The sequence below is a fragment of the Aquarana catesbeiana genome, linkage group LG02, assembly GCF_042186555.1.
Source record: "Aquarana catesbeiana isolate 2022-GZ linkage group LG02, ASM4218655v1, whole genome shotgun sequence".
NCBI classification, from domain to species: domain Eukaryota; kingdom Metazoa; phylum Chordata; class Amphibia; order Anura; family Ranidae; genus Aquarana; species Aquarana catesbeiana.
In genome coordinates, this window is record NC_133325.1 from 559,919,447 (window position 1) to 559,947,095 (window position 27,649).

Below are 27,649 nucleotides of genomic sequence, written 5' to 3' on the forward strand. Positions count from 1 at the left end.
GAGGTCTACTGCTAAAATTACTGCCCTCGATCTGACCTTCGCGGTGATACCTCACATGCATGGTGCAATTGCTGTTTACATTTGAAGCCAGACCGACGCTTGCGTTCGCCTTAGCGCGAGAGCAGGGGGGGACAGGGGTGTTTTTTGTTTTTTTTTATTTATTTTTTTTTGCTTTTTATCTTATTTTTAAACTGTTCCTTTCATTTTTTTTTTTTAATCATTTTTATTGTTATCTCAGGGAATGTAAATATCCCCTATGATAGCAATAGATAGTGACAGGTACTCTTTTTTGAAAAAATTGGGGTCTATTAGACCCTAGATCTCTCCTCTGCCCTCAAAGCATCTGACCACACCAAGATCGGTGTGATAAAATGCTTTCCCAATTTCTCAATGGCGCTGTTTACATCCGGCAAAATCTAAGTCATGAAATGCTCGTAGCTTCCGGTTTCTTAGGCCATAGAGATGTTTGGAGCCACTCTGGTCTCTGATCAGCTCTATGGTCAGCTGGCTAAATCACCAGCTGCACTCTCAGGTTCCCTGTTGAGACAAGAGAGCCAGAGAAAAACACGGAAGACGGTGGGGGGGGGGGGCATTCCCTCCCACTGCTTGTAAAGGCAGTCTAGAGGCTAATTAGCCACTAGGATTGCTTTTACATGAAAGCCAACCGCTGGCTGAAAAGAATGATAGCAAGATGATACCTAAACCTGCAGGCATCATTCTGGTATAACCACTCAAATTCGTGAATGGCGTACCTGAAGACAAAAAAATGGTTAACAATAAAACAGAGTAAACGTCAAAGTATAAAAACTTGCATACCTGAAAAGCAAACATGGTAAATCATTATAACAATAAAACATTGCAGAATAGAATACAGTAAAAAAGAGCAGAATGATAGAGAGAGAATAGAGAGAGAGAGAAAACAATAAAACGACAACTATTTTTTTTATATTTTACATATTTCTTTTGTTTTTTTTTTTACACTTTTTTTTGTAACTAACTTTTATAACTGTAACCGGTTCTAGGTTCGGGTCTCTCAAAATGCGATGGCATCTTGGGAGACCCTGTGAAAGTGTGCCTAGTCTGTGCAATGCTGTACCCTATGCTAATACTCAACTAGTGTATGGTAGCGTTCAAAACATTCACCAATGCAAAGACCAGAATTGTCAGGACAGGAGGGACAATAATAGCGGGTGTCACGCCTATATTCGCGCTTGCTGCAGACACAACATCTTTTTTGGGGGGGTTCGTTGGGTAGGGGTACTCGGGAGGACATAAAATGCCTCTCATGCAGCCGACTGCATTTGGTCGGGGATGTGAATGGGGGAAGTACGGGTGCTGCAGAAGTGGTGGGTTCCCAATTAGGATTGGCGAATGCAGCAGGAAGGGCATTATGGGCACGACGGGCCTGTGTTTGTCTTCTTCTTGGTGGCAGCGGGACACTACTTGTGCTTGCCACCTCACCAGCTTGAACTGCACTTATGGGACTCGCCACGTCATCAAGTGTTACTGCAGTGCTGGTTTGACTACGACCGGGGTGTACTAGGCCGCTGGTGCTTGCCAGTTCACCAAAATGCTACCAAAAAAACTGTTAGCGATCGCAGGGATCAGGCCTGACTCTGCGAACGCTGCAGTTATGCGTTTAGTGTTTTGTAAGTGACAGTGATCGATCGATACTGCACTTGGGTGGGCTGGGCTGGGCCGGGCGGAGGGGCAAAACGCAGGTGCTGGCAGGTATCTGGGCTGATCCCGCTAACACTGCGTTTTTGGGAACCCTAAACTGCTGGGGACGCTAGTATAGATCTGATCGGATCAGATATTGATCCGTTCAGATACTATACCACTAAGGGAGGTATACGGTGCGCCCGTGGGTGTTAGCGGTACTGGCGCTAACCTGACGCTGCCTGGGGCTGGTGCTTGCCAGTTCACCAAAATGCTACCAAAAAAACTGTTAGCGATCGCAGGAATCAGGCCTGACTCTGCGAACGCTGCAGTTATGCGTTTAGTGTTTTGTAAGTGACAGTGATCGATCGATACTGCACTTTGGTGGGCTGGGACGGGCAGAGGGGCAAAACGCAGGTGCTAGCAGGTATCTGGGCTGATCCCGCTAACACTGCATTTTTGGGAACCCTAAATTGCTGGGGACGCTAATATAGATCTGATCGGATCAGATATTGATCCGTTCAGATACTATACCACTAAGGGAGGCGTATGCTGCGTGTGTGGGTGTTATCGCTACTGGCGCTAACCTGACGCTGCCTGGGGCGAAGCATATCACCGCCGGGCGATCAGGGGGCTAAACCTTTATTAGGTAATAAACGGCGGGTGCCCTGACTCTATAAAAAATAAACGAATTAACCAGCGTCAACCGTAACGGTTATATGGTGATCAGTGGTGAAAGGGCTAACTAGGGGGGTAATCAAGGGGTTAAAACATTTATTAGGTAGTATATGGGGGTCCCTGACGCTATAAAACGCTGACGGCAAACCTAAATATTTACCTCCCTAACTAGCGTCACCAGTGACACTAATACAGCGATCAGAAAAATGATCACTTAGCGACACTGGCGACGGGGGGTGATCAAGGGGTTAAAACTTTATTAGGGGGGTTAGGGGGTACCCTAGACCTAAAGGGGGCTAACACTAACTGCCCTACCACACTAACTGTCACAAACTGACACCAATGCAGTAATCAGAAAAAAAAAAAACTGCTTGGTGTCAGTGTGACGGGGGGGGGGAGGGGTGATTGGGGGGTGATCGGGGGGGGTCGGGGGGTAAAGGGGGGTGTTATGTGTGCCTGGCATGTTCTACTGTGATGTATTGTGTTGGTGCACTCACATTGCAGTCTGAACGGAAAATACCGAGCCGAGGAGAGATGACATAATTTCCTCTGCCTCTGTGTACTATACAGAGGCAGGGAAATGATCCCATTGGCTGGGAGCGATCGGGAGGGGGGGCCACGAATGGATGGCCTCCCCCTCACATCCGATCACCGGGGGACAAATGCCGACCGCCTCGGGCACCGGGGGGGTCCAATCGGACCCCCCGCCCGCAGGAGGCAGATCACGTATAGGTACGTGATTCTGCCTGCCCGTGCCATTCTGCCGACGTACATCATCGTGAGGCGGTCGGCAAGTGGCTAAGTGGGACATTTTCTTTAGGCGGCAGGGTTATATTAATCAGTGGCGTCTCCAGCTTTCATATTTAGGGGGGGCACATAGGGGGGCAGGGACAAAAGTAGGGGGCAACTATAAAATGCAAATATATCCTGGGGCCCTTTACTACGATCCCACAATGGCCCTTTCACATGTTCTGCAGTGAGCTCCCTTCCTACTGTATTGGGGCCCCCCCCAGGGTGGAAGAAAACAAGAGATATATGTCACCAGCATACCAAGAAAATATAAGGGTCCAAAGCAGTGGGAGAACTATCAGGGTTGCAAAAGTTATCTTGCCACTGGGCCCTGGTGTTCTGCCACTGTGGGGTTCCCCAGCCTCCTCTTGCTGTCCTGCCCCTGCTATTGACAGCTCTGGTCTGGCATCTCTAGGAATTTACAGGCTGGTTCTCCTGTCCTAAGGACAGGAGAAATCAGTCTGTTTTTTCAGTAACTGAGAGTCCTGGTGGAGTCCTTCCTGCAACTTGCTCTTCTCCCTGCCAATGAGGATGCAGGGGAAGGAGCAGCTCGAGCGGCCGTGGTTGTGTGAGCGCTCGCATTATGCAGTGTCAGCAAGCAGAGGGAGGGGGGAGGAATCACCCGCAGGAGCTGACTGGGGACACTCTCCATCTTAGACATTGCCTTTTTGTAAAAAAAATATTTTTTTTTTTAATTGGGGGGGCACATGGTGGGGCACAACATAATGTTGGGGGGGTCAGGGCCGCCTCTGCCCCCCCCCAGGAATGCCATTGATATTAATATAGAAAGTTCATGTAATAAGAAGTGAAGGATAACTTAAAACATTTATGTGTCCAAAAGATTATATACACACTCACACACACACACACTGTGTATATATATATATATATATATATATATATATGCATGTGTGTCCCAACAAGAGAAGGTATGTGCAAGCTGGTGCTGTGATATCTCAAACAAAAAAATTCAAACATGCAGAATAACGCCTCCACAACACACCCTTTGTGCTTCACCACAAACCCACTTAGTGGGAATGACTCACCAGATGTTTTTGCCTTGCATTAATGCTCAGCAAACATAGCTTCATTAAAAATATACCTCCTGGTATACAACTTGGCTCGCAGGTGATCCACTTGTTCAGGTCATGAAATCTCTCAAATGTCAAAAAGAAAAACTCCTATTGTGCATTACTGTAAAATTATTGAAAATGTATTTATAATAAAAGAGTGCCGCTCACAAACATTTTAAAAACATGGGCTTTACTTATCCACACAGGTTACAGCAATCCTGCTGCTAGCATGCATCCCCGTGCTTTCCAGTGTGACACAGCCCCAGTCGCCACATCCTTCTATGCAACGTTCCAGACTCTGAGTCTCCACTTAGACAGCGCATGATGTCCAGTGTTAATTTCATCAATGAAAACATTTTCTTCAAAATTTTCGTCAGCGGCATTTTTACAGTGACGAAAACTAAACGAAAAGTACACCACATTTTCGTCCACTGACGAAAACTATGACAAAAATCAATTCCGTTTTTGTTGATGAATGAAAACGAAACGAAGGCAGGAACGTTTACCCTCATGAACTAACTTCTGGTTTCCACAGAGCTCCGCCTGCTTCTGCTCCCAGCAAGCAAGCAACTGTGCAGCCAGCATTACAGGCCTCTGAGTCCTCAGACCACCATCCAGAGCAGCACTGTGCATTACAGGCCTCCCAAGTCTTGACGAGAGTCCCACTCCTTACTCATGACGACTGTGAGAGTGTACATTACAATTACAGGCCTGAGGCCTCCCCTCAGACCACCGTCTGCCCAGAGTACTGTGTGTGCATTACAGGCCTCCTCTGACCACCGGCATCCAGATCACTGCAGCATTACAAGCCTCCCTAGACCATCCAGAGTGGTTAAATCCATATCTGTGAGTTTGTTCAAAGCTTAATACCATAAAAAATAACATGATATTAGATTTTTTTTACTCCAGGAGTATATAATGATTTTGGAAATTATATAGAAATGCTTAAATAATGCAATACCATTTTACCAAACACATTCGATTTTAGTTGACTAAAATCTCCAGTGCATTTTAGTTGAATAAAATTATTTTAGTCAACTAAAATATGACTAAAGTGGGATTATAGCGAGCGAGTAAAAGAAAAGGGAGTGGGACTTTAAATGAAGCCAATGGTTTGCAAGCCGACACATAAACGGTGGGTCAATAAGCTTTATTAAATGTTAATACAAACAATGGTATCAAACAATGTCAAAATTAACACTTGGTAAAATGTCATACGGTAGATAGTAGCATTGATAACCAAAGATCAGCATAAGGATCATTAGCATTGTTACAAAAGGTATAATAGGTAAAATAAATAATAACATGGGTATGAGCAATATTACTAAGTAAAAACAAGGGACCACCAGGTGTCAGAATGGGTAAATGATTAATACAAGGTAATGCCTGCCTGATATCTGGCCTCAAAATCCTGTTAAAAAAACAGTAGCATGTGTAGCATGGGTTGGATAAGTAGAAGGGGACTGGTAGCTCGACGCGTTTCGTGGTTCATGACCACTCATCAGGAGCAGACATGTCATGTTTCTGTAATTTAACATATTAGGTCAAAAGGGTTGAAGTGGGTACAGGAGGGCAGGTAATCCACCGAAAGAAAAAGTACTTACAAAAGGTATAGGTTGATGGTGAATGGCCAGATGCGGCAAGCCGTCCGGAATTACTGCAACCGGAAGCTGAGGCGGGCACCCCCGCTACGGCGACAAACACAGGCGCCCCCCGAGGAGACACAGAGCCACGAGGCTTCATTTAAAGTCCCACTCCCTTTTCTTTTACTCGCTCGCTATTGCTTGTGGGTTTTTTATACTGTAGTCATAGGGATGGAAACGTGCGACCTTACCCGGCGCAATTTCATTTAAAGTCCCAATTCCCCTCCCCCTTGTTTGTTCATAAAGTGGGATTATATTTAAAATGGCATTTTAGTCAAAATACTACAGTGCCTTGAAAAAGTATTCATACCCCTTGAAATGTTCCACATTTTTCATGTTACAACCAAAAACCTAAATGTATTTTATTGGGATTGTATGTGATAGACCAACACAAAGTGGCACATAATTGTGAAGTGGAAAGAAAAAGATACATGGTTTTCAATTTTTTTTTCCAACTAAATATCTGAAAAGTGTGGCGTGCATTTGTATTCAGCCCCTTTTACTCTGATACCCCTAATTAAAATCTAAATTAGAACCAATTGCCTTTAGAAGTTACCTAATTAGTAACTATAGCCCATCTGTTTGTTAGAAAATGTTAGTGAACAAACAGCGTCATAAAGGCCAAGAAACACACCAGACAGGTCAGGTATAAAGTTGTGGAGAAGTTTAAAGCAGGGTTAGGTTATAAAAAAACATCTCAAGCTTTGAACATCTCACGGAGCACTGTTCAATCCATCATCTGAAAAAGGAAAGAGTATGGCACAACTGCAAACCTATCAAGACATGGCTGTTTACCTAACATAACAGGCCAGACAAGGAGAGCATTATTCAGAGAAGCAGCCAAGAGGCCCATGGTAACTTTGGAGTAGCTGCAGAGATCCACAGCTCAAATGGGAGAATCTTTCCATAGGACAACTATTAGTCATGCACTCCACAAAGTGGCAGAGTGGCAAAAAGAAAGCCATTGTTGAAAGAAACCCATAAGAAGTCCCCTTTGCAGTTTGCAAGAAGCCATGTGGGGGACTTAGCAAACATGTGGTGCTCTGGTCAGATGAGACCCAAATTTACCTTTTTGGCCTAAAGGAAAAACGCTGTGTGTGGCGGAAAACTAACACTGCACATAACTCTGAACACACCATCCCCACTGTGAAACATGGTGGTGACAACATCATGTTGGGGGGATGCTTTTCTTCAGCAGGGACAGGGAAGCTGGTCAGTTGATGAGTTGATGGGAAAATAGATGGGGCCAAATACAGAGCAATCTTAGAAGAAAACCTGTAAAAGACTTGAGAACTGGGGCAGAGGTTCGCCTTCCAGCTGGACAATGACCCTAAACATACAGCCAGAGCTTCAATGGAACAGTTTAGATCAAAGCATATTCATGTGTTAGAATGGCCCAGTCAAAGTCCAGACCTAAATGCAATTGAGAATCTGTGGCAAGACTTGAAAATTGCTGTTCACAGACGCTCTCCATCCAATCTGACAGAGCTTGAACTATTTTGCAAAGAAGAATAGGCAAAAACGTCACTCTCTAGATGTGCAAAGCTGGTAGAGACAACCCTATGATAAAATGACAAAATGTGGAAAATTTCAAGGGGTATGAATATTTTTTCAAGGCACTGTATAACTGAAATGAAATCAAAATTTTATGCCAAAATTAACACGGGTGACGTTGTCAAATGTTGCTGTGTGGCTTCGCCCTGACACTGTGTTTCTTTCTCAAAGGGTCAAGCCGCACGGCCTCGCGATCAAACAATTTAACAGCTGGTAGCATAGTTATTCGCTATAAGACCAAACCTATTTCTGACACTTGTTTACAAGTTAAATTAAGTATTTTCTACTAGAAAATTATTTAAGAACCCCCAAGATCCTAGAGAATTGATGGTTGTTGCAGTATTTTATGTCACATGGTATTTGCGCAGCGGTCTTTCAAACGCTTTTTTTTTTTTTAAATACACTTTTTTTAAATAAGAAAATAAGAAAACAGTAAAGTTAGCCCAATTTTTTGGCATATTGTAAAAGATGATGTTACGCTGAGTAAATAGATACCTAACATGTTACGCTTCAATATTGCACGCACTCTTGGAATGGCGACAAACTACGATTCCCTTAAAATCTCCATAGGCAATGTTTACACTGTTTTAACGGTTACCAGAGTAGAGTGACAGAGGAGGTCTTTTGCTAAAATTATTGATCTCGCTCCAATGATCGCGGCAATACTTCACATGTGTGATTTGAGCACTGTTTACATTTGTGTGCGCGACTTACACATGCGTTTTCTTGGTGCACGAGCACGTGGGGACGGGGGCGCTTTAAAACTATTTTTTTTCTTATTTATATTTTCATTTTTTTTTTTACACTGTTTCTTTAAAAAAAAATTCTGATCACTTTTATTGCTGTCACAAGGAATGTATATAAAAAATAAAAATATGATAACCTCGAGAGCTTCTCCTCATTTTAGAGCTTCCCCTCAGATCTACAGCAATTGCACTTACAAGTTGCCTTTAGTAAATCAACCCCAATGTGTATAGTCTACTGGGCTACCCGCCTCATTGTTTATATTTGTTGTATAATGCAGCGTATACACGGTCGGGCGGACAATCCGATCGTGTGTGGGCTTCATCTGACCTTCAGCGGACTTTTCCAGTCGAAAATCTGACGGACTTTAGATTTGGAACATGCTTCAAATCTTTACGTCGTAACTCCGCCGGACCCAGAAATCAACTCATCTGTATGCTAGTCCGATGGACAAAAAACGACGCTAGGGCAGCTACTGGCTACTGGCTATCAACTTCCTTATTTTAGTCCGGTGTACATCATCACGTACGAATCCGTCGGACTTTGGTGTGATCGTGTGTAGGCAAGTCCGTTCGTTAAAATTGTCAGTCGGAAGTCCGTCAAAAGTCAGTTGAAAGTCCTTCGGAAAGTCCGTCGGACCAGTCCGGTCGAAAAAAGTCTGCCGGTGTGTACGCGGCTTTGGGGTCATTTTAATGTTTATATTCATAATACAAGCATATGTCATACTGTGATGTATCTGTGAAATTTAAATAAGTATTAAAATGTTCTCTTGCCTTCCTACTCATCCTGTAGTGCATCGGTGTGTGCAGCCTATTGCACACACATGCGTATATATGTATATATATATATATATATATATATATATATACACACACACACACACACACACACACACACACACACACTCTAAATAAATGTAAATATTTTAAAATCTAGTAGGGTAATGGATGTGTCAGTATTTTTATTTTTTTATTTTTTTTGTATTTTTTTTTACAATTTTATTTAGGAGCTTTGGCGAAAATATCATCAGGGGGAATCTGCACTGCTCAGGGTGATTAGGGTGTGCCTGGGCACACCTGGCACACCCCCTGAGCATGCCTATGCTGTAGTGCATAAAAATCACTTAGCAGACTAGTACAGATCAGGATGCAATCCTGTAAAGTTTCTTCTGTTCCTAATATTTAAGGATAGGAATATTACAAGCCAAAAATAAAACAAAATGTTTTAATCACTTGCAACTCATTCATATCTTGTTTAGTCCTGATTTGGCTAGCTCTCCTGTACCCGTTATAACCTTTTGTAATAAAAGAAGATAGATTTTATGTTTAATCTGATCAAAGAAGAGAGATTTTAAACCTCAGTTTAATAAATAAAACTATACTTTTCTCTTACTATCATACTATACAAATGCTGACAATAAGCATGTAACTTGATTTATGCCTAAAAATGCAAATAGATGTACACAGTAATGATACCAAATGATTCCAGACGCTTTAAAGGAGACCTTATTTAAGTATGCCTCAGAGAAAACAACATTTTAAATTCTGTTCATGGCTAAAATTCATACATCACACTTATGTGTCAGTGTTTAATACAAAGAGAATGCACAAGGCGAATCAATTCTCTTTTAATTCAGTGTGCCAGTAAACACGTTTCTCTCACCTACAAATTATCTTTCTTGCTTACAGAGCTACCGATGCCCAGATAGTAAATCAATTTTGATTGGAAGATCCTAGATGGGTTTTTTGGATACGTTTATGCTTTAAAATGAATAGCTGTAATAGTCCAGAAGGATGGTAAAATCTGTTGGCCCAAATCTGCAGAGAGCAAAAAATTTTTAAATGTTAAGCTAGAAACATCATTTCTCATTCGTTCATTGACAGACACAGCCTTCTTTATTCAGAACGGTAGGGTTATATCATTTCCGCAGGAGTAGGACTAGGCAGAACAAAAAACAACCCCTGGCTCTCTGCTCTAGGTATTCATTTTTTTTCTGTCTAGTCCGGAGTAAGGACCTAGTTCCCTGCTGGGATCTCTAGTCCTGGGAATATTTTTGTTGTTTGTTATTTTATCTTTTTCCTAGATTTTTTCCAGAGAGATCTACAATCAACTGCCGGGCTGGGCGATGGGCTGGACGCTTGATCCAGTGGTCACCCCAGTCTGGCCAGCGAGCTCGCACAGACCACAGCTACACGCTAGGTCGGCCGCGACATAGCCCCACTGGACAGGGGCTGGCCCTGTGAGTTAAACGTCTTGCGAGGTCGCATACGACTCGGTCTGTGTCGCAGCGTTCCTCATGGCCGACAGCCCCCCACTTCGGTGGCGAGGAGGATCTGTCCGGGAGCGTTACCTGTGCTTTTTGCTGGATAGGTAAGTAAGGGGTCCCCTCCTCTCCTTCCCCGGAGTGGTGTGGGGTGCGGGTACTCCCTGGGGTGGTCGGTCCCTCTGGGGTTCTCCTCCACCCCCTTCCCCCCCATCCCGAGTGAGGCCCAGGCTCCGGCCTAGGGGCTTTGGGACATGGTTCCCCTTTTCCACCTTCAGGTTGTTACTGGGTGGGGGGCATCTAGGGTTGGGCCTGGGAGGTGAGTGGTTGCCATAATTTAGGCTGCGGCTTTGCAATCTACCGCACTCGTGGCCGGCGGCTGAAAATTTAGGCCATGGCTTTGCGGCCTTCCGCACTTGCGGTTGGCGGCCGAAAATTTAGGCCTACCGACCGGTTGTCCGGTCAGGTGTTCCGGTCCCACCGTGGGCCATGTACCCATGGTGGGCAGCCAAAATTTAGCCTGCTGCTTTTGTGGCCTACTGGACTGCGTTTTTTTGTACCTATTAGGCGGCAGCTTCTGTGGCCTCCTGGATCCAGCGCCCCTGTGAGGGGCCCCAGTCTGTGCCCCTGTGAGGGGCCCCGGTCTGTGCCCCCTGTGAGGGGCCCCGGTCTGTGCCCCCTGTGAGGGGCCCCAGAATGTGCCCTTGGTGAGGGACCCTGGTCTGTGCCCCCTGTGAGGGGTCCCGGTATTTGCCCCCTGTGAGGGGCTCTGGTTTTTGCCCCCGGTGAGGGCCCCCGGTATTTGCCCCCGGTGAGGGGCCCCGGTATTTTCCCCCTGTGAGGGGAACCGGTTTTCGCCCCCTGTGAGGGGCCCCAGTTTTCACCCCCCGTGAGGGGCCCTGGTTTTTGCCCCCTGTGAGGGGCCCCCGGTCTGCGCCCCCTGTGAGCGGCCCCCATCTGCACCCCCTGATAGGGGCTCTGTTTTGTGCCCCCTGTAAAGGGGGCCTTAATCTGTGCCCCCTGTGAGGGGCCTCGTTCGACATCCCATATGTGGACCTCGGGCGTGGGGGTTCCAGTTGGTGGTCCCCTCCCCCTGTGTTTTTTGGGGTAGCGCTTAGGCATATAGCCTAGTATATGGCACCCCTGCCCTCCCCTCCCCCCTCTGTCTCCTATCTGGCTATGAGGACGTGGCCCACCTTGCGGGGTGGTGACCACGCTCCCTATCTTGTCAGGGAGTGAGGGTGACTGCAGTAGGGCATGAAAAAGTGCTGGTTATCGCACTTATTAAGCAGGAACCTTTCAAGATGGGGGATGCAGCGGTGGCTGCAGCGGAGAGCTGATGCCTCATAAGCCGTCTTGCGTGGCGAAAGCGTTCCCTTTTCCCTCTTATCTTGACAATATTGTCCTTGAAGACTGGGAGGATCTAGAGTGCATTTGTGTTTCTATAAAAAAAAAAAACACTTGCTGTGAGGTAACCATATGGGAATTCCCATGCCTTTGCTGCTTTGCCGGACCTATGGTCTAGGCACTACAGTATGTCAGCTGCGCCTTTTGGCCATAGTTCCCTTGGTTGCTGAGCTTCTAAGGTCTCCTCAGTGGGGCTTAGACAGGTATTTTGGGGGCTACCCTGGATGTCAATACTTCCAATGGGCGTCTACTGCCGGACCGCTTGCTGTTCTCCGCGGGGGGATGTGCAAGCTCCATTGCTGCAAAGTATGGTTGTCTCAGTTCCCGTGTCGGGAACAGTTTAAGGCCCTGACCTGCCTTGTGTGGGTACAGAAGGTCAGGATGGAGTCCATTAACATGGTGGTAGCAACCCTTCATCATGGGGACCTTCTAGTTTCTATTAACATCATGAATGCTTGTTTACGCATTCCGTAATGTGCCTGACTCTAGCACCTCCTCCGTTTTGCTGTGGGTGCGGTGCATGATCAGTGCATAGTCTGGCCACCACTCCTCGGGTATTCGTGAGGTGTTGGCCCCGGATCGGGCATAGTTGCATCTGTGTTTGCGGTCCTGGCTGCCTGGACGATCTTCTTCTGCCACTCCTCGGCTACCCCGACGGGCAATTTGGTTTCTATACAGACCTTGACTCATTTCAGTAGGAATTTCATCTAGATTTCATCTATACTATCTAAAGTCTGCTTGGGCCCTTCCAGAATGTCGGATTATCTAAGCCCGAGCTTCAGCTCTGGCCAGCGTGTTTTCTTCGCTTAGACAAACTCCAGAAGTTGCATGCTGCGTTTTTTATTTTTCAGTCTGGCAGGTAGGCCCTCTGCGGACCTGCGTGTGGGTGTTGGGTCTGAGAATTTCTACCTTTTTGAAATGATTCCATTTGCGCAGTTCCATACAAGCTCCCTTCGGGGAGATCCTGGCATGAGACAAATGCTCGAGGTCTCGGGACAATCAGATTCGGCTGAGTTAGGAAACCAGGGTTCCCTGGTCTGGTGGCTCGCTCTCTGGTTCTTTGGCGGGATAAATCCTTTCTCCCCTTGTATTAAACAGGGTGACCACCAATGCCAGTTGGTCCGGGTAGGATGTCCTGGGACTGAGCTCTGCTCAGGGTCATTTTACGCTGGTGGAATCCAGACTACCAGGTAATATCCTGGAATTTTGAGCGATCAGGCTAAGTCTGGATCATGGGGGCTCCCGGTACGGTTCTAGTCGGACAAGGCAACCACGATGGCTTATGCCCTTCGCCAGGGCGGGTCAAATAGGCTGTGGCGGCCCTGGCTGTTGCCAGTATTCCCCGGTGGGCAGAAAGTTTCGTCCATCCCTTTTCCAGTGTATGCATTCCAGGAGTGGATTCTTGACAAGCGGATACCTCATTTGTCGAGGGTTGAACCACGGATGGGCCCTTCACCGGGCCGTGTTTCTTCGGGTTTGTTCCCGTTGAGACACTCATGAGGTAGTTCTCTTGGTGTCCTGGTTCAACTGGACGGTACCAAGGTTTCTGGTAAGGTCACGGGTTGCTCTGGCAGCTCTGGTGGCCCATGGGGCCAGTGACGTTTCCCTATGCCTTTCCTCCTCTCCAGCTTCTGTTGTGGCTTTTACGCAGGATCGTGGCTGCAGGGGTTCCGGTCATTCTACTATCCCCGGATGGGTCCAGTCGGTCTGGGTACGCCGACCGGGTGCGCCTGGTCACTGGCGTTCCTTGTCGACTGCCTCTCCGGGCATTCATCCTTTTTCTTTCTAGGTGGCTCCAATTTCGACCCCCATTTACGGGGGGGGGTAGCAGGAATGTGTCTCGAGTACCATCGAGGGCCAGGTGTCAGCTTGGGTGGTCGTCTTCAGCATCCCCTGGTCTCGCGCTCCCTGGTGCGTACCTTTATTCAAGGGGTTTAGATGTCTTTTTGCACCAGTGCGTTTTTTTTCTACCGCCATGGGATCTAAACTGGGTTTTTTGGTTCTCCAAGAGCCGCTCTCTCCCTCTCTCAAAATATCGGGAGATTCCACTGCTAACCCTGTCTCAGAAGGTGGCCTCTTAGTGGCTTTCACCTCTGCTCACAGGGTGCTAAAAAGGGTGGCGTTATCATCTCGTTCACCTTACCCAGGTTTAGGCGGTGCTTCGGCCTTTTCTATAGTTCTGTCCCTGGGTTTCCATTTGAACAAGGACATTGTGTTTCCTTTCTTGTGTCCCTGGCAACACTTCCTAAGGAATTTGCCTTATCTGCCCGGGATGTGGTTTGGGGGATTTGGTTGTATTTGCCAGCCACTGAGTCTTTTGGAGGTCAAGCTCTCAGTACTCATGGACAGGCCAAGAATGGGCTGTCTGTTTCTTCTGCAACCTTCTTCTGGATGGATCAGACAGATGATGACTCTGGACTATTCTGTCAGGAATCGGGTTCCTGCTTTCCCTGTTATGGCGCATTCTTCATGGGCGTCTAGTGCGTCTTGGGCCTTCTGTCTTCAGGCGTTTGTTGCACTTTTTCACAAGTTTTACAAAGTGGATGGGTTGGCATCTGCGGGTGCCTTTTTTGGCCGCAAGCTTTTTTGCAGGTTGCTGTTAGGAGGGTCTAATCCCTCTTGAAGGGGTATCGTTCAGGTTGGGTTGCAGCTTGTCCTGTGTGAAGCTCCTGTTACCCGGTTGGCTTTTGTGTTAGCCTTGGGATTTTTCGCTGTCCCACCCCTCATGTTCAGCACTGCTTTGGGACGTCCCTACCGTTCTGAATAAAGAAGACTGTGTCCGTCAATGAACGAATGAGAAAATAGGATTTTTTACTTACTGTAAAATCCGTTTCTCTGAGTTCATTGACAGACACAGCACCCACCCCTCTATGGAGTTTTTTGATATTTTTTTTACTGCTTGCTACTAAACTGAATACCTAGAGCAGGGAGGGGGTTATATACTGGTGGAGGACAGCCCATGGGCATAGCCAGGGGTTGTTTTCTTGTTCTGCCTAATCCTAGTCATGCGGAGAGGATATAACCCTACCATTCTGTTAAAGAAGGCTGTGTCTGTCAATGAACTCAGAGAAACGGATTTTACGGTAAGTAAAAAATCCTATTTTTTTTAAGAAAACCTTAAAAAACTGCTAAACTTGTTTTATGGTTAAAGGGGACATTTAACCAATTGTACGCATTTGCATGAATAAACTCCTGACATGTCTTAATAAAAAATTATCTTAATTTGCAAATAAGGATCATCACTTCCTCAGAGAACACTGAGCGAGCCATGGTGGTGGGAAAAAATTCACAGCAGGACAAGCAGCTTCCTAGAGGGGCATGATGTCATTACTCCGCTTCTGGAACCAGATATGCGCCATGGGTACATACCTCCACGCACACAGCAGTTGCGTATCTAGCTGCAGGAACCCAATTTTTATGGAAATTAATAGTAAAGCAGATGTAGATTTCCAGGACTGGACTAACAAATGTTTCTAGTGAAAGGCAACTGGTGTTTTCTATTAAACAAGGTCTAAATGGGCCATTGATATGCATCCACAGTTTAACTTAGGAATGTGTCTTTGCAAAGTAAATTAAATCCTTTCTTATTTTTGCTTGGGGATAGAATGCAGAGGGATTAGAAGTCTTATCAGTTTTTGAGGCTGTCTGCACCCCTGATAGGGTGAAGACACCTCCCAAATTTTGCCAGTTTCTCCTTCAAATTTATTCACTTCCTGTCACATAGCCCAACATGAAGTGAGGGTAAAACCCTACCAATGTCTTTCCTTGGGGACGCACAGGTCAATCTAAATAGTTTCCCCATTAAGTAAATTACACTCTAGCATTTTGCTGTGTACACCCCAAATTATTAGGTATCTTGGACTTTGGGGTTTATTTACTAAAGGCAAATCCACTTTGCACTACAAGTGGACTTGGAAGTGCAGTTGCTGGAGATCCGAGAGGGACATTCAAAAAAACAAAAAAACGCATCTTTGCTTCTACATGATTAGATGATAAAATCACCAGTGCTTCCCCTCAGATTTACAGTGAGTACACTTGTATTGCAGAATGAATTTGCCTTTAATAAACTGCAAAATACCTAATAATTTGGGGTGTACACAACAAAGTGCTAGAGTGCAATTTGCCTAATGGACACACTAGATAGACCCGTGTGTCCCCAAGTAAAGACATTGGTAGGGTTTTACCCTCACTTCCTGTTTGGCTGTGACAGGAAGTGAAGCCAATTTTCAGAAAAGGGACACAAAGCCCAACATAAAAAAGACAAGCAGGGGTTCTAACACTCACTTGGTTTCCCTCAAATGCCCACAATTAAAAGAGGATTGTCTTGAGCTAGATTTTAGCTCAGTGCTCTAAATCAGTGGTTCTCAACCCTGGCCTCAAGTACCCCCAACAAGCCATGTTTGCAGGTTTTCCTTCATTTTGCACAGGTGCTTTAAATCACAGTCAATGGCTTGGTATTTTGTACAGCTATTTTAGCTAAGATAAATTCCCAAAACATGTCCTGTCGGGGGTACTTGAAGACTGAGGCTGAGAACCACTGCGCTAAAATGGAAAATTTGAATACTTACTTCCCTGTAATTTTCCTTTCCTGGTGCCTATCCATGGCAGCATAAGCACAATCCATACGTATGCTGCCATGAAGGCACCAGAAAAGTAGCTTTTAGCCAAATCACAACTTTTTTTGTTTTGCCATGCCAATCAGCCTAGTTAAGCTGCAGCTTGCATGGGGGGGGGGGGTGGGGGGGTAGTGTAAAATGCATTACTTGGATTGAGCATGCATCGGCAAAACAAATTATTAACAAAACACATAAAAAATAAAAATGTGCTACAAATTTTATTGGTCAACAAAACAGGAATTGGAAAAGAGCAAGGAAAGCAAAAAACACATGTATGTTAATCTGAGACACTAACAGACTATGGTTTTGAGGTCTGGCCATTTTGCAGAGGAAATTAACAGGAGTTAAAAGGACTGCACCCACAAACCGACAGTCTCTTAAGGATTTAAACATTTATTAGTCACAACATCTTGAGGAAGATTTTGCTAAATGATGCAGCACAGACAATTAAATCAAAGTGAAACTAACAACGTACAAATGACACACATTGACAACATCAAAAATATTTCATGGAAAAATATCCCCCCTCCCAAAAAAAATAAGAAAGAAACAAAAGTTAAAAATACTAGCTCTAAAACACATAACAAACAAACTTCACAGAGAAAATACATGTGTTACAAACTCTATAAGGACACCCAAATGTACTCTCTTGACACACACACACACACACACACCTTTATATAACATAGGTTTATGTGCTGAGGCAATTGAAAACACACGCACAGTCCATAAAATACACAAAATGAAAGTTCACCCATTGTAGAGACATTACTTCAAAGTGGGTACACCTGTTAAAGATGTCCTTAAATTACTAACCCAAAAAACACACTCTCTGAACGTGCCCAGAAAAATCCAAGCGCTGTTCACACACAAAAAGCACAAAAAAAAAAACAAAGTCCCTGAGCATGCCCAGACCAACCCAAATGCAGCTAGCACAAAATAAGCACATCATCCAGCATGCTACAATTTCAGATGGGACAAACACCCCCGGTCCAGAGGGGCAAACAAAGAGTCTAACATGGGCAAAAGTTATACAACAAATACCATTGCAGTCTATGGGAAAAATACCATTGCAGTCTATGGGAACTGGCAATTCTTAGAAGGACAGAGAGGCCAATCTGTAACAAAGACCTAAAGCGCCGAACAGTATGTTGTCTTCCGGGCGCTCGGGTTTGGCACACGGATCTGGTAGTACCAATGACAAAGTCAGAGGCAGATGGAGTGTCCTAAAGAACGATTTTAGGGACTAGGGATTTTAGGGAAGTAAACAAGTGGCTGAAGAGCTGGTGTAGTAAGGAGGGGTTTGGGTTCCTGGAGGACTGCGCCGACTTCTCAGCCGATAACCGGTACTATAGAAGGGACTGCACTTAAATGAGGAGGGTGCAGATCAGCTGGGAATGAAGATGGCCTAAAAAGTTAGAGGGGTTTTTAAACTAGGTAATGGGGGAGGGTCCAGAGGTAGAGATAGTCAGCGCGGAACATATTCAAGAGGGTAGTATTGGGGGCATTAAGGGTAGGTTGACCAAAGCACATAAACCCAAGGTAAGTATAGTAGCAAGTCCTAGTTGCAATCTCGAAACACCCAATAAGAGGATAATATGCAACCGATCTAAACTACGTGGCATGTTCACCAATGCCAGGAGCCTGGCGGATAAGATGGGTTAACTAGAGATACTATTGTACGAGGAGGATTTGGATTTTGTGGGAATTTCAGAGACCTGATTCAACAGCTCTCATGATTGGCTGGCAAACATTCAAGGGTATACCCTTTATCACAAGGATAGAGAGGGTAAAAAAGGGGAGGGTTATGCCTATATATCAAGAATAATGTACAAGTGAATGTGAGAGTTGACATCACTAAGGGAGCTAGGGAGGAGGTGGAATCCTTATGGGTGGAGCTCCAAAGGGATGAAGCTAAGGGGAAAATAAAACTGGGAGTATGCTATAGGCCCCCTAACCTGAGGGAGGAAGGGGAGACAGATCTCCTATCACAATTTGGATTAGCAGCAAGTGGGAAGTGCTATCATAATGGGGGATTTTAACTATCTAGACATAGATTGGACGGAGGGAACCGCGCAATCATCTAAGGCTCGCCAGTTCCTAAATGTCTTGCAGGACAATTTATGGGTCAGATGGTAGATGTACCAACTAGAAATAAAGCATTACTTGATCTACTGATTACCAATAATACAAACCTGATCACGGATGTGGAAATATGGGGCAATTTAGGTAACAGCGATCACAGGTCAATTGGCTTCAGTATAAATCACACAAATAGGAAACATAAGGGGAATACAAAGACACTGCATTTCAAAAGAGCCAACTTCCCTAAACTACGAACCTTGTTAGAAGGCATAAATTGGGATAAAATCTTAAATTGGGATAAAATCTTAGGAACAAAGAACACGGAGGAGAGATGGGTTTGCTATAAGAGCATATTAAATAAGGGCATTAGCCAATGCATCCCATTGGGTAATAAATTTAAAAGAGCGAACAAACATCCTGGATGGCTTAACTCCAATGTAAAAATGCATATAAAAGCAAAGGAGAAGGCCTTCAAAAAATACAAGGTTGAGAGATCATCATCTGCATTCAGACTTTATAAAGAATACAACAAGAAATGTAAGGGTGCAATAAGGACGGCTAATCTAGAACATGAAAGACACATAGCGGAGGAGATTAAAAAAAATCCCAAGAAATTCTTCAAGTATGTAAAAAAGGTTGGACAGACCATATTGGCCCCATAAAGAATGAGGAAGGACATCTGGTTACAAAGGATGGGGAGATGGCAAAGGTATTGAATTTATTCTTCTCCTCAGTCTTCACAAGGGAATCGGGGGGGCTTCAGTAACCAAAACTGCAGTGTTTATCCTCATGACACATCACAGGAAGCACCTCCATGGTTAACAGAGGACAGAATTAAAATTAGACTTGGGAAACTTAACATTAATAAATCACCGGGACCAGATGGCTTGCACCTGAGGGTACTTAGGGAACTCAGTCAAGTAATTGCCAGATCATTGTTCCTAATTTTTACTGACAGTCTACTGACTGGAATGGTACCAGCTGACTGGAGAAAAGCCAATGTAGCACCAATATTTAACAAGGGCCCAAAATACATCTCTGGGAATTACAGACCAGTTAGCCTAACATCAATAGTATGCAAATACTATTATATTAAACTATATACTATTAAATACTGCATAATAAGGGACTATATACAAGATTTTAGTAATGAGAACGGTATCATTAGCAGTAATCAGCATGGATTCATGAAGAATTGTTCTTGCCAAAGCAATCTATTAACCTTCTATGAGGAGGTGAGTTGTCATCTAGATAAAAGAAGGCCCATAGATGTGGTGTATCTGGATTTTGCAAAAGCATTTGACACAGTTCCCCATAAACATTTACTGTACAAAATAAGGCCTGTTGGCTTGGACCATAGGGTGAGTACATGGATTGAAAACTGGCTACAAGGGTGAGTTCAAAGGTTGGTGATAAATGGGGAGTACTCGGAATGGTCAGGGGTGGTTAGTGGGGTCCCCCAGGGTTCTGTGCTGGGACCAATCCTATTTAATTTGTTCATAAATGGCCTGGAGGATGGGGTAAACAGTTCAATCCCTGTATTTGCGGACGATACTAAGCTAAGCAGGGCAATAACTTCTCCGCAGGATCTGGAAACCTTGCAAAAAGATGTGAACAAATTAATGGGGTGGGCAACTACATGAGGTTCAATGTGAAAAAATGTAAAATAATGCATTTGGGTGGCAAAAATATGAGTGCAATCTATACACTGGGGGGAGAAACTCTGGGGGAATCTAGGATGGAAAAGGACCTGGGGGTCCTAGTAGATAATAGGCTTAGCAATGGCATGCAATGACAAGCTGCTGCTAACAAAGCAAACAGAATATTGGCATGCATTAAAAAGGGGATCAACTCCAGAAATAAAACAATAATTCTCCCGCTCTACAAGACTCTTGTCTGGCTGCACCTAGAGTATGCTGTCCAGTTCTGGGCACCAGTCCTCAGGAAGGATGTACTGGAAATAGAGTGAGTACAAATAAGGGCAACAAAGCTAATAAAGGGTCTAAAGGATATTAGTTATGAGTAGGGATGAGCTTTGAGTTTGAGCCGAACCCATGTTCGACTCGAACATCGTCTGTTCGACCATTCGTCGAATTGCAAACGTTATTGGCCGTTCGCACCAAATTCAAGTAGCGCGTCACGGCCTATAATTCACTGTGGCATCGCAGTGCATTGCTGCCTGATGATTGGCCAAGCATGCACTATGACCTGCATGCTTGGCCAATCACAGCACCATCTGTACAGAGAGCCGTAATTGGCCAAAGCCAGGGTGGCTTTGGCCAATTATGGCTCAGGGCTTTAGTACACTCCCCACACTATATAAGGCCGCCTGTGTGGCGGCCTTGTGTAGTGTCTTGCGGCGGCGGAGAGAGATAGACAGAGACAGTGTCATTTGATTTAAGTTAGATAGAGTAAGCAGGAGAGTCAGTTAGCTGCACTTACAGTGTATTGTGTATATATGCACTGTATTCAGTTTAGCTAGATCCGTTCCTGTTATTCTCTTCCTACTGACAGGCAGGCAGGTGTTTTTACAGTATTTACAGTTAGTGTACTGTGTCCTTTGCACAGTGTGCACCTAAAGCTACCTGAAGAAAATGGCTAGTGTTCTTCTGATCCTATTAGTACCACAGGCAGGCAGCTGCAGTATTTACAGTTAGTGTACTGTGTCCTCTGCACAGTGTGCACCTAAAGCTACCTGAAGAAAATTGCTGGTGTTCTTCTGATCCTATTAATACCACAGGCAGGCAGCTGCAGTATTTACAGTTAGTGTACTGTGTCCTCTGTACAGTGTGCACCTAAAACTACCTGAAGACAATTGCTGGTGTTCTGATCCTATTAATACCACAGGCAGGCAGCTGCAATATTTACAGTTAGTGTACTGTGTCCTCTGCACAGTGTGCACCTAAAGCTACCTGAAGGCAATTGCTGGTGTTCTGACCCTATTAATACCACAGGCAGGCAGCTGCAGTATTTACAGTTAGTGTACTGTGTCCTCTGCACAGTGTGCACCTAAAGCTACCTGGAGACAATTGCTGGTGTTCTCATATTAATAATACTACAGGCAGACAGTTGATTCTGCTAGCTGCAGTATAATCAATATATATATATATATATATATATATATATATATATATATATATATATATACACATCCCAGCTTTGTGCAGCGACATCTCACTGCAGGCCATTATTATGTCTGGAAGGCCAACAAGGAGAGGCAGACAGTCACAAACCAATAAAAGAGGGCAAGCAGGCTCTGTGTCTAGAGGCAACAGTGCTGGTCGTGGACACGGTGCATATTCATTAGCACGTGGCCGTGGGACACGCTTTTCCTTTTTTTCGGCAGCTGGCCGTGTTGAGCAGCAACATGCCGAAGACTTGGTAGAGTGGATGACCAAACCGTCCTCATCCTCCTCATCCTCTCTCACCCAGGTTCAGGGTACTTTGTCTGGCAAAGCAGCTGCCAACGTGGCCTCTTCCCTCGGCTCAATGGCATCAGTCACTCCTTCCCTAGCCCCACCATGTGTTCCTGAGGAGTTCCCCCGAACTGTTTGACCACAGTGTTGGGTACATGCTCCAGGAGGATGTCCAGTGTTTTGAAGGCTCTGATGATGGTACCCAGCTAGAGGAAGGAAGTAATGTGAGCCCAGAGAGAGGGGGTGCCCAAGAAGGACAGCAATCTGGCAATCATGTTCCCCCAGCTGCAGCATACTGCCAGGTTTTCTCCAGTGATGAGGAGGGAGGGGATGATGAGGAAGTCACTGACTCCACGTGGGTGCCTGATAGGACTGAGGAGGAGGAGGCACATCTCCAACGAGGCTGGATGCCCTCCAGGGGCCAGCTTAAGGGCAGCACACTGACTGCATCACACCACAGAGCTCCGCATGTGCAGGGCGCTGCTGTCTCTGTACGCTATTCCAAAAGTTCTTTGGAGTGGGCCTTTTTTGAGACAAGTGCATCAGATCGCACCGCTGCTATTTGCAACATATAGAAGATGAGAAAATTGGCGGGACTATAACGAAGCACATGGTAGCAAGATAAAGTTAATTAAAATGTTTTTAATTGGTTCAAATTGTCATAAACTTTCATATCAAAATATTTTACGCATTTTGCTATATATAAATATCTGTACATTTCAATACAATTCATCAGAACCAAATATTGCACATAGATAAACAATCCAACACTAAGTTGGTACGAATATATAGAATACATGAAATCGGACAAAATTGTGTGGGCAAAAGATAGCTACATAAATCATAACAATGGAAATACCACCAAAATGAGGCTGGAATAGGGAACAGATTAAATTGAATGGGAACGGCCATACAAAATAATTCATGAATGTATATACATCGGTTGATATTAGCTCTACGCGTTTCAAGGCCTTATAGCCTATCATCAGGAGCGAAACCTTGGTATATTGTCTATGGATAAAAAATATAAAAGAATTATAAAGAATATTAAAAATTAAAATTAAAATGAAAAATCATTTTTAAGACTAAAAATATCTTAATTAGATAGAAGGGGCAAATCCAGGACGTGGAAGGACCCTCCATGAACCGGATTGTCCCATACACTTACATGTGAATCCTCGCAGTGGGCGGTGCGGGCACAGAACCCCCAGGACCGGCCAAACAAAGCCCCAACCGGGAGCTGAGGGGACGTGGTGCTGCCAGCAAGGCCAGACATGGACACCACCCCAATATTCTTTATAATTCTTTTATATTTTTTATCCATAGACAATATACCAAGGTTTCGCTCCTGATGATAGGCTATAAGGCCTTGAAATGCGTAGAGCTAATATCAACCGATGTATATACATTCATGAATTATTTTGTATGGCCGTTCCTATTCAATTTAATCTGTTCCCTATTACAGCCTCATTTTGGTGGTATTTCCATTGTTATGATTTATGTAGCTATCTTTTGCCCACACAATTTTGTCCGATTTCATGTATTCTATATATTCGTACCAACCTAGTGTTGGATTGTTTATTTATGTGCAATATTTGGTTCTGATGAATTGTATTGAAATGTACAGATATTTATATATAGCAAAATGCGTAAAATATTTTGATATGAAAGTTTATGACAATTTGAACCAATTAAAAACATTTTAATTAACTTTATCTTGCTACCGTGTGCTTCGTTAAACTCCCACCAATTTTCTCATCTTCTATAACATTATTCGGAATGGAGGTGGGGACTTGAACGGCCCCGTCTAACCTCATTTAAAGTCCCAAAATTCTCCATTTATTTGCAACATATGTCTCAAGTGTATCTCGCGTGGCCAAAACATCACCCGCTTGGGCACCACATGCTTGACCAGACATATGTCAACCTGCCATGCAGTTCGTTGGCAAGCGTACCTAAAAGACCCACACCAAAGAACAAAGTGGACCTCTCCTTGCTCCTCATTAGCTGGGATCTCCAACCCCACTATACTTTCAGTCCTCTCTGAAACCTGCTCTGAGAGGAATGAAGGTGTAGAATTAGGTGTGTCACAGCCAAGTACTTGCGGGCAATCTGCTATTGGTACACCAACGTCAGATGGTAGACTCTGCCCCCTTCCGTGAGTTTGTGGAATGTGCGGTTCCTCAGTGGCAGGTTCTCAAACGACACTTTTTCCCATGGAAGGCGATTCTGGCTCTCTACCGGTATGTGGAAGGCAATGTCTTGGCCTCGCTGGAGAGGGCGGTCAGCGGTAAGGTGCATATTACCGCTGACTCATGGTCCAGCAGTCATGGACAGGGACGTTACCTATCTTTCACCGCACACTGGGTGACTCTTCTGGCAGCTGGGAAGGATGCAGGACAGGGTGCAGTAGTGTTGGAGGTTGTTCCGCCACCACGCCTTCAAAATTCTACCAGTGGTGATTCTGCCACACCTCTCTCCTCGACCCCCTCCTCTTCTTCTTCCTCCATTGCCTCTTCCTGTGTTGATTTGTCCTCGGAACCAGCGGTGCTCCGTAGGCGTTCAAGGGGCTACGCAAGCACGCAGGCAAAAAAGATGCCATGCGGTGCTTAAACTGGTGTGCTTAGGGGACAGGAGCCACACTGCGGCAGAGATTCTGTCAGCTCTGCAGGGGCAGGTTCAGAGGTGGTTGATGCCACGCCAGCTTAAGCCAGGTATGGTTGTTTGCGACAATGGCACCAACCTTATCTCCGCTCTCTGACAGGGACAACTGACCCATGTGCCCTGTTTGGCTCACGTCCTTAACTTGGTGGTGCAGTGGTTCTTGGGCATGTACCCGGGCTTACAGGATGTCCTGAGGCAGGCCAGGAAAGTCTGTGTGCATTTCCGCAGGTCATATAATGCCAGTGCTCAGCTGGCTGACCTCCAAAAGGAATTTATTCTGCCCAAGAACCGCCTAATCTGTGACATGCCCACCAGGTGGAACTCAACGTTGGCCATGCTGCAGCAGCTGCACACACAGCAGAGGGCCATCAATGAGTACCTATGCGATTATGGCACCAGGACAGGGTCAGTGGAGCTTGTTTTTTTTTCCCCACGCCAGTGGGCTATGATCAGGGATGCATGCACTGTCCTGTCACTATATGAGGAGGCCACAAGGATGGTGAGCAGTGACAGTGCATGCATCAGTGACACTGTCCCTCTTGTTCACCTGTTGGAGCACACGCTGCATGGAATAATGGACAGGGCACTTGAGGCAGAACAGAGAGAGGAAAAGGACTTCCTTACCTCTCAAGGCCCCATTTATCCAGACAGTGTTCCTGCATGCCCGCCGATCACACAGGAAGAGGACGTGGAGGAGGAGGAGGATTGTGTCAGCATGGAAGTGGAGCCAGGCACTCAGCATCAGCAGCAGTCTTCAAGGGATCATTTACAGTCCGAAGAAAGCCATGGACTTGTACATGGCTGGGAGGAGGTGGCTGCGGATCATGTCGTCCTTAGTGACCCAGAGGACTCTGGACGGAATGCCTCAGCAAACCTACGCTGCATGGCCTCCCTGATCCTGCAAAGCCTGCGGAAGGATCCTCCTGTTCGTGGTATCAAGGGGAGGGATCATTACTGGCTGGCAACCCTCCTTGATCCACGTTACAAGGGTAAGGTTGTGGACCTTATCTTGCCATCGCAGAGGGAGCAGAGGATGAAACATCTTCGGGAGGCCTTGCAGAAAGGTTTGTGCAATGCGTTTCCAGAGCTTGGGAGGTTACAATTTCCTGGTCCTCCTGGACAACGTGTTGCTGAGGCCTTGGTCAGTCACAGAAGGAGCGGTGGAGAAGGTGGCCATCTGACCTATGCGTTCAGACAATTTTTTAGTCCGCAGCCCCAAGGTATAATCGGTTTCAGCAACCATCGCCAGCGTCTGATTCACAAGGTGCAGGAATACCTAGGGGCAAGATCAGACTTGGACACCTTTCCCACCGAAAATCCTCTGGGTTACTGGGTCTTGAGGATGGCCAGAGCTTGCACAGTATGCAATTGAGCTACTGGCCTGTCCTGCATCCAGTGTTCTTTCGGAACGCACATTCAGTGTTGCTGGAGGCTTTGTAACCGATCACAGGGTGCGCCTGTCCACCAAATCAGTCGATCGGCTGACCTTCATAAAAATGAATCAGTCTTGGATCACCAGCTACCAAGCACCTGATGCTGATGTAACCGAATATTTTTTTTTTTAAAGTGAGATCCCTTCAAGACTGCCTATGCTGATGCTGAGTGACTATCCTGTTATGCTAAATGACAATCCTCTTCCTCCTCAATTTTCATGCTGATAGCTTGTAAAAACATTTTTGTTTCTGGGCACCGCCACCAGTGGCTAAGGCCCAATTTTTCTGCCCATGTTTAACAGGGGCGTGTAATTACAATTTTTGATGCAATACTTGGCAGCAGGGCTCATTCCTGCGCTCCAACTATAGTATCTGTGAGGGGTTGCAGTGTTGTGGCACGAGCACCAGTGCCCAAGGCCCAAGGCCCAATTTTTCAGCCCTTGTTCAACAGGGGCGTATAATTACAATTTGTGATGCAATACTTTGCAGCAGGGCTCATTCCTGCACTCCAACTATATTATCTGTGAGAGGTTGCAGTGTTGTGGCAGCAGTGGCTAAGGCCCAATTTTTCTGCCCATGTTTAACAGGGGCGTGTAATTACAATTTTTGATGCAATACTTTGCAGCAGGGCTCATTCCTGCACTCCAACTATAGCATCTGTGAGGGGTTGCAGTGTTGTGGCACCAGTGCATAAGGCCCAATTTTTCTGCACCTGTTCAATAGGGACATGTAATTACCATTCTTGATCTAATATTTCACAGCAGGACCCATTCCTGCGCCCACCAAGAGTAACTGTGAGGACTTACAGTGTTGTGGCACCAGCACCACCACCGCCAAAGGCCCAATTTTTCTACCACTGTTCAACAATGGCATGTAATTACAATTCTTGATCTAATATTTCACAGCAAAATATCTTCTGAAGAGGTGCACAGACAGCAAAACAAAATGTTACAGGGGTGATAAAAATGTACCAGTTCAAAATTACAAACAGATTCTACTTAACAACAAACCTACAGTCCCTGTCTTGTTTGCACCACCTGTATAATGCTGTTCAGAGTATATAGGGCCTGGAGGTCCCACGCCTTTCCTTTTCTAAATTTGGGTGCAGGGTTCCCCTTAATATCCACACAAGACCCAAAGGGCCTAGTAATGGACTGTGGGGGGGGTTACCCATGCCGTTTGTCTCACTGATTTTGATCCATATTGCCGGGACCCGACATTACATTAAAGCCGCAACCAGTTTTAAATGACTTTTATTCCTTTACAAATGTCATTTTGTGCAGGGACTGTTCTAAGCACGGGAAACACGTGTCACTTTACAGGCATACTATAGACACCCCCCAGGTACGATATTTAAAGGAATATTTCACTTTTTTTTTTCACTTTAAGCATCATTAAAATCACTGCTCTCGAAAAAACGTCCGTTTTAAAACTTTTTTTGCATTGATACATGTCCCCTGGGGCAGGACCCGGGTCCCCAAACCCTTTTTAGGACAATAACTTGCATATTAGCCTTTAAAATTAGCACTTTTGATTTTGAACGTTTGAGTCCCATAGACTTTAACAGGGTTCTAAAGTTCGCGCAAACTTTCGGTCCGTTCGCAGGTTCTGGCGCGAACCGAACC

At 45.3% G+C, this 27,649-nt stretch overlaps 1 protein-coding gene across 1 annotated transcript in view; it reads left to right on the plus strand.

Annotated features, from left to right (window-relative positions):
• Window positions 1–27,649, plus strand: part of GRM4 (glutamate metabotropic receptor 4) — a 617,812-nt gene that overhangs the window by 424,779 nt on the left and 165,384 nt on the right. The window lies entirely within an intron of this gene.